This window comes from Rhipicephalus microplus, chromosome 2 (genome assembly GCF_043290135.1).
Source record: "Rhipicephalus microplus isolate Deutch F79 chromosome 2, USDA_Rmic, whole genome shotgun sequence".
Taxonomy (NCBI): Eukaryota; Metazoa; Arthropoda; class Arachnida; order Ixodida; family Ixodidae; genus Rhipicephalus; species Rhipicephalus microplus.
In genome coordinates this window covers 187,367,827-187,380,062 of record NC_134701.1, presented here as the reverse complement: position 1 = coordinate 187,380,062, position 12,236 = coordinate 187,367,827, and the positions used below count along the sequence as shown (strand labels likewise).

Here is a 12,236-nt window from a genome sequence, read left to right as displayed (position 1 = left end):
CCGTCTTTCGACATCCTCTGTGATCCGCGATCTTTCTGCCGGTTACGATGACGCTGAAGCCGCTCAACGCAAAAACAATCGCTTGAATGCAGCACTCCAGAAAATTTCCAAGGCAGTTCTCCTCGATGAACTCGCACCGACGTGTCTGCAGCGTGGCGGCGCGTTGACTACGTGCGGCCACGCTGCAGGCAAAGGGATGAAAGGGATAACTTTAGCGGAACGCTTTCCACGCTGAATAAAAAAAAATGGCAGCATATCCACGTGGTGAATGGTGGAAGGTGGGGCGAAGCATCCGTCCGTCCATTCGTTCTTGCTTCTGTCCATCTATGCGTGCGTCTGTGTGGCCGCTCGTGCATCCATCCGCCCGTCCGTGCGTGCTTGTGTTCGTGCGTCCGCACATTTATTTGTGCCTCCGTCTTTGCTTTCGTCCATGCATCCGCTCCTGCTTCCGTCCATGCATACATCCGTCCGCGCAGCCATCCGTGCATCCGTCCATGCATCTGTCTGCGTGTCCGTTCGTCCACCTATCCAACACTCCAAGTACCACCATCTCGCATCTTTTCGTCATATATTCCTCATATAGAAGCACCGCCATCGAGTGGACATTCCAAGGACCGAACGAGAGCAGGCACACGCACACTATCTTATGGCTTGCTCTTCGTTTCTACTTCCCACGTTGAAGCACCTCGAGTTCATGGTATATACTAGTTCACTGTATTCATGGCACTGCGGCCCAACGCTCGCTAAACATTTCTAAAACCAAGAAGGTTACGCCCAGCGAGCATAACATAGCAACCCTTTCTTGTCAGATAGTGCTCAATGTACATGCCAATGGCTGCTAAGGGGGAATAAGAGACAGGAGAATTCGGCTTTTAGTTAACGCGCACGCTGCGAATCTTGTATTGTATTGTTCAACAACGCACAGGAGAAATCTCCCACCGGCACCACCTTGCAGGTCAATGCGTAAAACTGGTTACGTACTACGACTACGACGAGTGGTGAACGGGTGCCGCTTTAAGGAGCTTCGCCCCTAAAAAACGCTCGTATGCCTGTGTATTCGCAAGCAGAGACAACGTGCAGCTGGGCGTCAAACGTGGTGCAGCTTAACTCAGGAGTCTAAGTAACAGGTTGCCGCAGTTCGGGAGTGCAATAATCACCCATTCCTCAAGGGGAAAAAATATTCAAATCCCGGCTGCGGCGGCTGCATTTTTGATGAAGGCGGAAATGTTGTATGCCCATGTGTTCAGATTTGGGTGCACGTTAAAAAACCCCAGGTGGTCGAAATTTCTGGAGCCCTCCACTACGGCGTCTCTCATAATCTTACGGGGGTTTCGGGACGTTAAACCCCACATATTATTCAACAAAGGGAGAAAATAAACAAATTTATGTATCCGCAAACTAAAGGTCTAGTCTTTTCTCAAAGTGAGTAAAATCATTTTGCTCGACAAATGTGCTTGAACTGTGTAGCCCTCCATTTTTTAACGAATAAATTGTTTCAACACAATACGGCAAACTTGACTCTCGCAAGCTGCTGAAAAGCCACATTCGAAATAGAATAAAAGAATGTTACGTTCTCGCCTGCTTGACAAAAAATGTTGTTCCCTGCTTATTCAGGTGCCTGTTTTTCAGTGATTATATCATGTGGCGTGAATCTTGCTATGTGGATCTTGCAGCCCCCTTTCTTTGATCTATCCCAGCAGTGAGCTTTCACGTCAGCATATTTCTATGCAGTCGGTGTGCCTTTGATGATGGATAGATAGATAGAGATAAGTTACGAAAGACGCTAAAGTGGGAAGGCGCAAGCCTGTTTCACTATCCTGCATTGGGCGATAAAGGGCAAAGAGAGAGATGGACTATATGATTATTATTACTATTAATAATAATAATAAGAAGAATAAAGTTATATTATTATAATAATATTATTATTATTATTATTGTTGTTGTTATTATTCTTATTATTCGTTTTGTGTACATAAAAATGAATAAGCAGAGGAAGTAGACAGGGAACAAATAAAACAGAGGTATACAGAATGACGCGTACTTCGCGAATCATATTGAATCTACCGACGGTGGCAGAGGCCTATAGGGTGTAATTATTCAGTAACGTTGCAAGATCTGGGCACATATACACAGCCCACGCTTCTTGGCTCCAGGAAGTGGTCTCATGGGCATTTGGTCGGGAAAAACTCATAGGCGTATCGCTGGGTGTTGAATAGTCACTGCAGCTGCAGAAGACGTGCTCTAACATCTTGTCGATTCACCAGGAGTCACACGTGTACAGGTGCCCGTTATGCCAATGTGAAACGAGCTCCATTTTGTGCACAAACCTCATCTATTGGGTATGTAATAACGTCGCATATGAGGGCAAAACATTGAGGACAGTGCCATCTTGAACGAATGATCAACGCACTGTAGGTGACACGTTCGAAACCTAGAAGACTACCGAAATTGATTGATATGTGAGGTTCAACGTCCCAAAACCACCATTTGATTATGAGATATGCCGTAGTGGAGGGTACCGGAAATTTTGACCACCCGTCGTTCCTTAACGTGCACCCAAATCTGAGCACACGGTCCTAAAGCATTTTCGCCTCCACCGAAAATGCAGCCGAAATTATATCCCGCGACTTGTGGGTCAGCAGCCGAGTCCCTTAGCCACTAGACCACCACGGCGGGGTGAGACTACGGAAATACACGTGTACGATTCCAAGCAAGCAAGTAAAGATGTCTTTCCGCATCTTTACTTGATTGAGCAATCAGAATCACTCGAGTATACACGTTCATAGTTAGAGTTGGCTGCTCCGTTGACTAATTCGCTACCAGTAATAATTTTTCTAGTAACTGTTTGGCTCGTCAGTGACGTGTAATATTGTTTATTTTTTTGCGAATTATCCCAACGACTTTTGCTTATGAACAGATTACTCGCGAACAATTGCTATCACCTGGAAGACTGCTAACTGGTAAGTGAAAATTACGTTAAACAGGAAATTTGACCCTGCGAAATCTTCGCTCACAAACAAATTTACAACGCTATATTTTCGGAGAAGAAAAACAATCAATCAACTGGTTTTTGTTGAATATTTCGTCCGATTGCACATTCTTGCTAATTGATATTCATTGCTCAGGTGACATGTTTCGTGGCGCATATTTCGTGTAGGTCACAAGGCAAAGACGTGATAAGCAACAGGTGGCCACTGTTTTTATTACACTCTGCGAAAGAGGAAGGCCTTGCCTGGTGATTCCCTAGCACTTGTGCACCCTCAAGATCGCGTAGAGAAGTGCACCGAATTGTCTTAGCATGACTAAACAGGCTGTTTCTCCAATGACCGTTGCATGACTCAACGAAAGCTGTCTTCCCGCATACATATGAAAAATATTGGTAATGGCTAGAAAAATATGATTAATAAATAATAAGCACACTCTTCTTTCAAATATAAAAATCTAGCCGACAAATACCGAAAGAGCCCAGATTGATCTGGCTTTCTGGTTTTCATGTCTTTAGATTGTAATCTGAATAAATCCAGGTATTCTCACCATGACATCCATAACCACTAATACATAAGAGTGCTTATAACCTGGTGACGGTAGTTTCATATGCGAAGTTAATCTTCTGAAGGCCTCTGGGAAAATGATCATACAGTAATTAGCGCTCCGTATCGTCTACAACAGCTGAAACTACGCACTTGAAGAACTAAAAATTGTGAAACTTTGGAATGTGTAGCTCATAATAGGCGTCCTCTCGCAACACCATGAGGATTGGCGCGTCTTTAAAGAGTATCGCTTTAGTGAATTGCATTCGCTGATGTTGACAAGCTAAGCGAATTCATCGAGACATACGTAGCGTCCTTTTTTTCCCCGCATTAGTGTTTCTTTCCGAGGCACGCAGACTTTCAATCATTTCGTGCAGTTATATATGCAGATAGTTGTGTCAGCCTGATTCCAATGAACGCTTATTAAGAGGTGAAAAAAAGCTGCACAAATGAAAGGCACCGCTCACCTTGTCACAAAGGGGAAGAAAAAACATCGGTAACACATTCGCTCTTTAGTTTCGCAATCAGATGGAAATTACGCAAACTCATTACTGAGCTGCACGTCAGGAAGCATCTGCTGTCTCGAAAGACAAAAATGACTTCTCTTAAACCGTAATTAGGAAGAAGACGGAAAAGAGTGCTCAAAGGGCACTAACCACCCGCAAGGGAAAGCATAAAGTCCCAAAGGACGTCTGACTTGTCCGTAAGCAGTGGTGGGGGCGCACTCTCATCGCTGAAGGCAATAGAGGAGTGTCGAAATTTGTGCTTGTTGGTGCATTGTGACGACTGAAAATAGCGCTAAGAAACGAGGACACAAGAAGAGGACACACAGCACAGGCGCTAACTTCCAACATAATGTTTATTACCACCGCACGCTCGCCTATATCACAAAAAAATATCACAAGACATGAAAGATGCGCACAAAAAATGAATTTCTTAGAAAATACAGTTCTTTATCACTAAGCGCAAGAGAGGGAGTGCTGACGCACTTAGACCCCAGTGAGGCGATAGCCTCAGCCTCAATAATCTCTCTAGTAAGCTTATCAAACATTCTCTTGATAACTGTGCATGCATTGAATATCGGCGCGCAGCCGCAGGATTTACAATGTATGGCCAACCAGCTCCCCTGGCCGTTTTTCACATTATTACAATGTTCTTTTAATCGATCATTAAGGCAACGGCCCGTCTGTCCAATGTACTCTTTACCACAAGAAAGCGGGATACATACCAACCACGTACGAACAAACCGGTCTTTCCTTACCAATCAGCTCACTCTAAACTAGTGAAAAGAGGCATCATCAGTCATTGTTTTCGTCATGCTTTAAGCAAATCTTGTGAGCACGAAATGGCCAATAGTTTTCATAATCAGTCAGACCGTTTGTTGAAAGCAGGTTATCCTATGCACGTCCAAACTTCAGTTGCAGAAAGCTTGCTTCGTACGCTTCGCAACCCAGGATGTACAGCGAGTCGTGATGCCGAGAAACCGAAGCACCTAGTCGTCATACCATACTTTCACAAGATATCGCACAACCTAAAGAAATTAGCTAAGCGCTCTGAAGTTAGGATTGTCTTTTCGGCTCCCAAGAAGTTGGTCAGCCTTTGTGGCCTTCATAACCGTGACGAAAAACCCAAAGGGTGTAGTAAGAAGCATCGAACTGTTTATGTTCCCTGCATCATATGCGTTGTTTATCGTATCCCGCTTTCTTGTGGTAAAGAGTACATTGGACAGACGGGCCGTTGCCTTAATGATCGATTAAGAGAACATTGTAATAATGTGAAAAACGGCCAGGGGAGTTGGTTGGCCATACATTGTAAATCCTGCGGCTGCGCGCCGATATTCAATGCATGCACAGTTATCAAGAGAATGTTTGATAAGCTTACTAGAGAGATTATTGAGGCTGAGGCTATCGCCTCACTGGGGTCTAAGTGCGTCAGCACTCCCTCTCTTGCGCTTAGTGATAAAGAATTGTATTTTCTAAGAAATTAATTTTTTGTGCGCATTTTTCATGTCATGTGATATTATAGAGGAGGATGCATGAAAGTCGTTGAGGAGCGAATGCGTAAAATGTGTGGAATGCGTTAATTTTGCTGCTGCTCAACGGCACGCTGTGCTCATAAGAGAACAAAGATCCACATCGAAATAAAAGAGAGGTTTCCAAAAGAGGTTGAATGCACGTTGAGGTAATGAGTGACTGATCTTGTAAAAGAATGGGCTTACAGAGAGAACAGATAATGTATGCGTTTTATATGCTGCGTTGTCAATATGTCCGATGTCGCTCGAATTAATAAGGTCCTATTTTGATGCCGCCATGATCCCGGAGAATGGGAATGGTAGCAGCATCACGCGACATGTGGAAGTGGTTGTGGAATGATGAAACTAGCACTTTCTTTAGGTGAGTAATCCTTGCAAGCGCCTCCATATTTTTTTTCCTTTTGTGAGCTTCAAAGCGCAGTGCCTGGGTATAAACTTGGATGTCGGAAAGAAGAATTATCATAATGCAGCAAGGTGAGAAAAATGGAGACTATCTTGTGACTTCGAAATGTTGCGAGAGATTTGGAGCATGTGGCAACACGTAGGCATTCTAGGAAAACGTACGCAAGCGTTCAATTAACGAATTTTGCCCTCTAAGCAGCTAAATCTAATGAAAGAGTGCATGATTTTATATCTCGAAAGTACAAGTAGCCTTCTTTATTTTTGGAAACGCCAAATCCTTTCTTTCCTGCTGAATTCCTACTTATTTAGCTTGGTTGATCAATCAGTTTTTGAAACCAGCAAAAACGGCAACACCTTTAGAAGAAGAAGCATCAGAGAAATTTGAAGATCAAAAACAGCTCTTATAGATGTCCTGATATGAAAAGAAAATGCTTGTGTGCTAAATGTGTCATGTATCTAACATCGTTAAGCAAACGCCATTTATAAGTAGCAGAATTTCAATGCGCTATAATGTGCTTTTCTCTAGTTAGGTGTATTCCAACCTAAATTTGTATTGCAAACAATGGGACTAAGGGAGTGTCTAGATTGAATTTCACAATATCAAAATGCCGTGCCTTTTCAGCACAAATTACCCAGTCACAGCGAAAGCTAAAAGGGCGGCCTTTCAGAGTGCTTAGTAAGCTATATTGAGGGCGACTGCTACTGGCGTAGTTGCAAGGGACCCACTACGCTATACATCCTCATAGTACTGGGAAGTTGCGAAATACTCAATGTACCCTCTTCATTATTCTGCGGAGAAGACCGCTATTTGCCGTTAAGAACTGAAGTCACATTTACAAAAGTGTAGCCTTCATTAGAGCAGAAACACGTAATGGAATCTCGTGGGTAAAAGCGAATTGCTTATTCACTTTTTTTCCCGCGTTTTTCACCGCTATAACTTCAGTTTACGGTATTTTAGCAATGCGGTGGTTCTGCAGGAACTAGCGGTGTTCTTGTTGTGCCTGTTCCAACGATGTCATTATTCAATGATAATTTCTCACATAAGCTGTGTTATTTTGAGAGGTCCTAAGCAAACTGAAAATATTAACGGGGCACTGAGAAGCTTTTAAAAACAGCGCTGTAATAATCAGGTGGCGTGTACTAATCAAACTCAGAAATATGAACGAGTTACGAGGATTTTGTTACTGGTTGTACACTTTCAGTTTCGGATAGACAAATAATTGGGTTTGAGGGAGTTTCAAGCACATATATGATCATCAATCGATAATTCTAAGCACTGTACCGCTAAACATGTAGACGGATTTACTTGAATCTACATCTGTCCACTTTCAGAATGGGAACCTTATTCTTTTGTGGAGAAATCTTTGCAATTATTAGTGTGCCTATAAATGCGCGAACCTTTGTATGTAGACTCAATGAGGCAGGAGTTTTTTCGTTCGTCAGTCTGTCTCTTGGCAACGCAACAAGAATCGTCGTAGAAAAATGATAGCATAAATAAACATGTTTTTGTGGTGCTTCGTTTCAAGCCCAGAGGCTCATTACAACTCCAAGGTCAGGTCACCCTAATAAGTTGGCGAAATTCACTGTGCCTAAAAAAAGTCATAGCTGTGCCGCAAAGGCGAAGCAATGAACGTGATAGCAACGAATTGTAAGGTCACGCGCAGAATGGCAAGCAGATCGAAACGTGCCCCGTGTTTCTCACGCACAAATGACGCACGGAACGTAATCACAGGTACAGATGAACACGAATAAGCGTCTCAGTTTTTACTTCGCTGTGTCTGAAAATCACACCCTTTTCGCAAACGGAGGCTGTGCAACGATTGCAGGGACTTTTGTGCGCCCCTCAACTACAACAGAATCGTTCCAATGCAAGCCAGCCAAGACGCATGATCCTCCCCACCGGGTGATGAGGGCGCGCGAGAGATGGTACATTCCCCTCCTCTTCGCCGCGGCACGTTCATCGCGCCATCTTGCTGATAATGCTGAAAACACAATATCTCCCCCCCTCCCCCCCCCTACCGAGATGTCCGCCAACAGCGATATGTGGTAGATATAAATTGCTTGCCGTTTGAACGTCCATGGAGGTATTCCTCTGTGGCTCAGTAGTTAACACCTCGCATTCACGACGTGGAGGTCACACATTCAATTCCGCGTGCCGGAGTCTTTTTTTCCGGATTTTTTTCTTTCTTGCGTTTTCATATATTTAGATACGTATACATATATGCTGCATGACATCGACGCCGACGATAATGGTGAAATCCTGCGAAGAGTGTCCATATAATTGCTATCACAATGGAAGTAACACTTGGTGTATTTTACTTTAACCCTCAAGATTTATATAATTTTTTAATTAACATTTTGACCTCTTTCTATTCGTACCGCTTTTACTTATTCTTGGTCATACCCATCTGACCAAGTCTTGTGTCACACTTATGTGGATGTCGGTTTACACTCCCCAATGGAACTAAAAACTAACAAGGAATGGAAATAAACCTAGGATAATTGTTTATTCTTGATATCGTAAATATGGGTTATGTAAAAGTAAATTGAAAATTTTGGATATCGTAGCTCCATGGGATGAATATAGCTCAGCAATGGCTTATAATGGACATGTTGAGACACACACATTTCTCTTCCAGGCCTAATTATGACAATAGGAAAACTCCGCTCATGCAGTCATTTGTAATATTTTGACGGTTTCCACGTGCGTATTGTTCTGTATACATATCTTCGCTTCCTTCATTTTCTAGAGCCTCATTTTTCTAAAGCGTGTTTAACGCACCCAAACCACATTTCTAATTTCCATGCGATACCTTTGGCGTGTTCGACGTTCATTACAAAGCCGTGAAATATCGCTGTGGGGCCGGAGCTAATTAACCTACTTGCAATCCCCCCCCCCCCTTCCTCTGTTTCTGTCGTCGTCGAGTGCAGTTGCGCTCGATAGTTGCGGTAGTGCGGAGGGTCGGAGACACGCAAAAGCACGACTAATTTTCGAAGTAACTCGTTTCCGTTCCTGCGAAACTGCAAGGACCACATGAACAATGCCCATTTTCTGTAGGAGCTCCAGGATGCATCCGGCATTACTTCGGTGAGACAGCATTCGAGAACAGGTGCTCGTGTTTGTTTTCTATTTGAAATTTTGAGAAGATTAGTGTGAGAGATAAGCAGTTATTTATCGTCAAAAGTTTGTGAACAATCCTATAGAGCCAAACGGTGTTAACTTCAAACGTCTTAATGCAGTTAGACTAATCTTAAGCTACGTGGCTAGCCTAGTGATGGTGATGACGTCAAATGACATGTGTTTTCCATTGTGGTGATGATTGAGCGTCTGACAGCATGCTGAAAATAATGAAACTCTGCTATTTTACTCAAATCAGCAATCTTGATTTTCGTAATCTGCGATTTGTTTCAGCCTCCCTAATCATTTGCTGTAGTACTTAGAAAGGGCGTGCCTCAAATAACGTGTTTTGCACTGCGCTTCTTGTCGGGTCGAGCAATGTGGAAAACCAAACACTGACCTAAGGCACTGTCCCTGCAAATTTTTAACTGGACATGTGCTGCTCTTCTGTGACGAAAAAATGAATAAATTGAGATAAAAAAAGTTTTCTCGGTGAGTATATTTACAGAGTCACGTTACGCCTATTTTGGTAATACTACGAGATCAAGAAATGTATATACAAAGAAGCATACAGTTATAATTTATGAGCATTCAATGGCACAGCAGGCGCGTAATCGGGGAATTTTAGGAAAGACTGAATTTCTACGTACACTTCATTCAACACAAATTGGAGGGACTTCAATTTTTCCCCTCTATTCCTCACACGTTTTCCCTGTAATAACACTTTTCCTTTTGCCTGAAATCGAAGAACAGTTGTAGCCTTGTCGTTTCAGTGCTACGCACAATTTTGTTTTTCATCAGTTTGCAGAGTTTTGACCATGAGGACTACGGCTGTATGATCGTAATGTGCAACTTGGTTTATTTTGTAGGTATGTCAATGCAAATGCGAAACCGAATTCAGAATTTTTCAAAACCATTAGTTATCACATGTTTTTATAGGATGGTCGATTTGACAGAGCGGTTATTTTTTAGCAAATATGTACGAATATGTTCCTTGGCATTCGTTATAAAAGAAAACAGCACATGTTAAAGAACGAAAGCCTGGTGAATGTTCTCTAATATATTTTTCCATTTCAAAACGTCAATTTTAACTATACACATGTAATTGACATCACTTAAATTAACATTTTCTCACTACTGCTAACTCGACATGTATCCCTTTTGCAGATGGCGCAATTGGAACACGTTTTACCTCGGCTTCTGACTGAGCGAGACATAATACAAACGTAAAATCTGCCGGTTTTCTTATACCGAGCTGATCTCTTTCCGTCGATAAGTTGTTTGTTTTTTAAGTATCAGTGTTACAGCCTAACATATGATGTAACCTAAGGTTCATTTCGTTTTTGAGACATAATCATTATACAGTTTGCTTCGCTGAATATAAGCCTGCAACAGGAAAAATGGGAGTTTCTTCCCGCTGAATAATGGTGGTATTGAAACAGCAAAACAGACAAGGCAAGTAAAAAATAAACATCAGAAAAGAAAGATCGGCACACAATTGCAATTGACCAAGATGACCTATTACAGAACTATGAAGTTCAAATAAAATATTATAAAGTTGAATACTAATAAAATTGAAAAAGACGACGCAAGCAAACATGCACTATACCACAGCTTGCGTCTAAGTATACATTCAGTAATGTTTTTTTTTATTTCCATTTGCAGGTGCGCGAGCCGATCTCCCACCACCCACGTCTGGTGGTATGGCTGCACCGGCGTTCCTTCATGAGCAACCGGTGCAGGTTGTATTTTCCAACATGACCGGGGCTTTGGTTTCCTGTTCTGCTTCCGGTCAACCCCGACCCGTTATCAGCTAGACTAACGAGAGTGGCTCGCCTATCGACCATATTCCTGGTCTGCGCCGTGGAAGACCGGACGGCACGCTGGAATTCTTCCCTTTCCGCGGAGAGGACTACCGCCAGGAGGTTCACGCGTCCCCATACCGATGCAGGGCCTCAAACACTCTTGGTTCTGTGTTCAGCCGAAGCGTCCATGTCAAAGCGGGTAAGTGGAAACGCCGTTTACTATTCCTCCACCAGTCGCACAACGTCCCAGTGCTCACGTATGTGACGCATTAGCTTCGTCTGAGTTTAGTGAAATAAGTATCGTAGTTAAAACTTTGGGATAATGACAGTGCACTGAAGTACAAGAACAAATGCAGGTATAGACGTTGCACAAACTGAAAGCTTTTCATATATTATATATTTCGAATAGTTGAGCTAGGAATGCACAACTAAGCCGACATCGACCGACTTGGCCGGTTTACTGGCTTCTTCAACTTTCTTCAGTTGTATCAGTGTAGCCCCTCAGTGTCCTGACAAGCGTATTTATACCATAAGCAGAATCCAGGACTCCCTTGAGAACATTCATATACGTCTGCGTTTGAAAAACTACGTTCAAAATTAAATCATAGTTTCGCTGCAAGGCGGATGAGTGAATGAGATAGCAACACATGAGAATTGTATGCGATCTGAAACTAGCAGCTAACATTTTGGTATCCCATCTCTCGTAACTCTACAGAATGATGAAGTAAGGGAATATGGCCGCGCCCAGGCGAGAAGCAGTTTTTGTGTTGTGTGTCGTCTTCACGTGAAGAAATAAGGGAGAACATGGTGCGCAAGAGCCGGCTCCTGATGTATGTCGAGATAGCACAAGCACCAGTGCACGCGACCTTACACTTTGGAATAAAGGTCGCAGTTTCTCCTCGGACGAACCAGTCGCGTCCTCCCCTCCCCAGTGCTGGCGTTGCTGCTCTTTCTCTCGACAATGGTCGTGCGGGGCGTTTCCTCTGGGCTTCAGAAGACATCGACGGCAGGTCCCGAGCTAAGGTGCTTTTGTCACATGTTCCCTTCATGAGGCGATGGTGGCCGGCACGTTTCTTCTCTGCTTAAGCCGCGTATATCACCAGTGTCAACGTGCGTTTTATTACTGAAGGGCAGAACATACGATGCGCCGGATGAAGTTTTTCATTTGGACCCTATGTGAAACATGATGATGAAGGGGGCGTTGAAAACCCGCCAAAAGTGTTCAAATAAGTGCTGAGCTAATCAGCTTTTGGCATAATGTCATCATTAGACAGCATGACTACATTTTAACAGGAATGTTACTTTTCAAGTCCAACGCTCATCACAAATGAAAATTGCGAACCGAGACA

At 43.2% G+C, this 12,236-nt stretch overlaps 1 pseudogene; it reads left to right on the top strand.

The window, feature by feature from the left end:
- The first annotated feature begins 6,026 nt into the window (after positions 1-6,026).
- Positions 6,027-12,236, top strand: part of LOC142792913 (cell adhesion molecule Dscam1-like) — a 150,554-nt pseudogene continuing 144,344 nt past the window's right edge.